The sequence below is a fragment of the Zeus faber genome, assembly GCF_960531495.2.
Source record: "Zeus faber genome assembly, chromosome: 5".
NCBI classification, from domain to species: Eukaryota; Metazoa; Chordata; class Actinopteri; order Zeiformes; family Zeidae; genus Zeus; species Zeus faber.
The window spans coordinates 13,868,458-13,871,837 of NC_137192.1; positions in this window are offsets into that span (position 1 = coordinate 13,868,458).

Below are 3,380 nucleotides of genomic sequence, written 5' to 3' on the forward strand. Positions count from 1 at the left end.
GAAATCAAAATCATTAACCCATGGAGGTCTGGATTCAGAATCATACTCAAAAGTGGAAAAATCAGATCACAGGCTGATCCACCTTCTGTGGAAATTCCTCAAGACAATTCAAAATGAGGCTCAGTAGTGTGTGGCCTCCACGTGCCTGTATACACTCCCTACAATGTCTGGGCATGGTCCTGATGAGACGACAGATGTTCTCCTAAGGGATCTCCCAGACATGGATCAGGGCATCACTCAACTCCTGGACAGTCTGTGGTGCAACGTGGCGTCGCTGGATGGAACGAGACATGATGTCCCAGAGGTGCTCGATTGGATTCAGGTCTGGGGAACGGGCAGGCTAGTCCATAGCATCAATGCCTTCGTTATGCAGGAACTGCTGACACACTCCAGCCACGTGAGGCCGAGCATTGTCATGCATCAGAAGGAACCCAGGGCCCACTGCACCAGCATATGGTCTGAGGATCTCATCCCAGTAGCTAATGACATTCAGGGTACCTCTGGCTAGCACATGGAGGTCTGTGTGGCCCTCCAAGGATATGCCTCCCCAGACCATCACTGACCCACCGCCAAATCGGTCATGCTGGAGGATGTTGCAGGCAGCAGAATGTTCTCCACGGCGTCTCCAGACTCTGTCACGTCTGTCACATGTGCTCAGTGTGAACCTGCTTTAATCCGTGAAGAGCACAGGGCGCCAATGGTGAATCTGCTAATCCTGGTGTTCTCTGGCAATCGGGTTGCACGGTGTTGGGCTGTGAGCACAGGCCCCACTTGTGGACGTCCGGTCTGGGTGGATAGACTGCACTGACAAGAGCAAATTGTGCGGAGATGGAGATGATGTGTTGATGTGTGAAGTGAGTTTCCGTCTAAATTGGGGTTTATTAAGTTGTAAAAGACGTAAATAAGGGGAATAAGAAAATAATAAACGAAGAAAAAGAGAATTAAGTTGAAATAGAGAATAGAGATGAGAGAAATAAAAGATGGAAGTTAAAAGTAAAAGATAAAGGCTTAAAAGATTTGGAGAAAGTAGAAGTAAAAAAGTAATTGTAGAATGGCAGAACTAGTAGCCAAAAGTTATTTAAATAACCATGCAAGATTAATGGAGACAGGGCCCATATCTCCTTAAAAAGTAAGACGTGTACATTAAATGCTGCGTGACAGTTGGCCGAATGAAAATACAATATAGTAAAATCTAGGTAGGAAAAACAAAGAGGAAATAACCCTGGCCAGGGGAATTGACTCAAAATTATATGAAGCAAGATGAAAAAGGATGAAAAGTGAAGTAAAAAGAGTTACAAGTTAAAGGCTTAAAAGATGAAAAATAAATTGAGAAAAAATGTGGAAAACCAGCCTAAGAGAATGAGTGCACATCGAACATGCATGCTGAAAGAATCTGATTAAAAGGACAATTTGTTGCTTCACCCCGTACTAATGGCTACTGATGGCTATATTATACCATAACAGGAACACATTTAAGCCGCCTGACTATAGTTAATATTCCATCTATTTTGCCTCATTTTAATGATCACGCATCTCCATATTTTCTATGTGTATTTATTTGTATTCATGCATTTCATTTGTTACATTAATGATGCTGAATGTTGTACTAGAATCTACTTTTATAGATTGTTTTGAATTGCAAAAAGAAAGAAGGAAATGTTGGATTGTGCTGACCCCGCGTGGTGAAACTAAGAACCTGCAATTGAATTTACAAAAAAAAAAAAAAAAAAGTGTAATAATAAAATCAAATCAATAACCTTTTGAATATGTTCAAGTTCAAGAGATTATTTGTCACATACATATACATACGGTCAGACATATATGCAGTGAAACGTCATGACACCCGGTGATTACGCACAATAAGCTCTAAAAGCTCTAAAAATACTAAAAATACTAAAATATGCATAATCGACACGAGGTGCTCACGCAGGCGTCCGCAAGGGGCGGCGCCACAATCGCAATTGTGGTTCTCTCTCTCTCTCTCTCTCTCTCTCTCTCTCTCTCTCTCTCTCTCTCTCTCTCTCTCTATATATATATATATATATATATATATATATATATATATATATATATATATATATATAGCATTAGTTGTCTGTGTGGTGTGATTTATAAAGAAATACACAGGATGGCGCTGCAATAAAGCATATGGAACTCGACAGAACGACGCGATCGTCATGAATTTCCATGGCACTTTACACACACACACATATATATATATATATATATGTGCTGTATATGTATAGAATTGTTCTCAAAACACACACACACACACGGCATGGATGACCCCTATCTTCTAGATTTACTGAGGTATTTTTCTGTTAAACGTTACCTTTGTGACTCGTCAAATTACTTTAATTTAGAAAAGAAAAAAAACATTTTTTTTGTAATATTTAGTGGAAGACACAATATGCTCGGCTGTTCTGCCCTACGCCTTACTGACATGCAGTTAGATGAGGACACACACGCACACACACGCACACACACACACACACACACACACACACACACACACACACACGCGCACACACACACACACACACACACACACACACACACAGAAACACACACCAGTCATCAGACGTATGGTGCATGTACTTAATGTTTTAAACTCTTGTGTTCACTGTGAGTGACCGGCGGTCTGTGATCTGAGTGTCCATGTGACGCCGTCTGTCCCTGACGCACAGATAACACCTGAGAGGTCAAAGAATTTAGAAATTTGGAATCAGGAGCTGTGCAACAAATCTGGCCTATGAGAGAGAGCTATTTCTGACTGCATAGACTGCTGAGCCACCTGAGGACAGAGAGAGAGAGAGACAGCCTCTCTCTTTCCGGCCCCCTCTCGCGCTGTCTGTTCAAATCGTTGAAACTTTATTGGCATTTTGGTGAAAGGCGTTGCGAGAGCATGAACTTGCAGCAGACAAAATATAGTTGTTAAAGGCTTCCGTCTCACCAACCTTTTTAATGCGAGAGCTCACTGCTTCTATCGATCTATCTATCTATCAATCTGTTTCCCAGTACAAAAACAAGGAAACAAGGGCAACAGTCAGATTCAGGTTATTATATAACTTAAAGCTCTGTGAGACGTCTCAAAACAAGGGTTAATGTTTTTTCGGGCAGAACACCATAAGAAAAACAAAACATGTTTCTGAGAACCCTGTAACTGATAAACCCAGTTTTCTCAGTCCAGTTTTCACTTGGATCTGAAGGCCAAACAACCTTGCCCTCTAATCTGCCCGTCGTTACTTTTTTTACGACCTGTAACTTACTGACGATGCTTTGCCTGCTCGCTCAAATCAAAGCTCCAGAGAAAGTTGAATCTAGATCCATCTAGAATGTAGTCCACGCACTACATTCACAAACTTCATAACTCAGTGGCC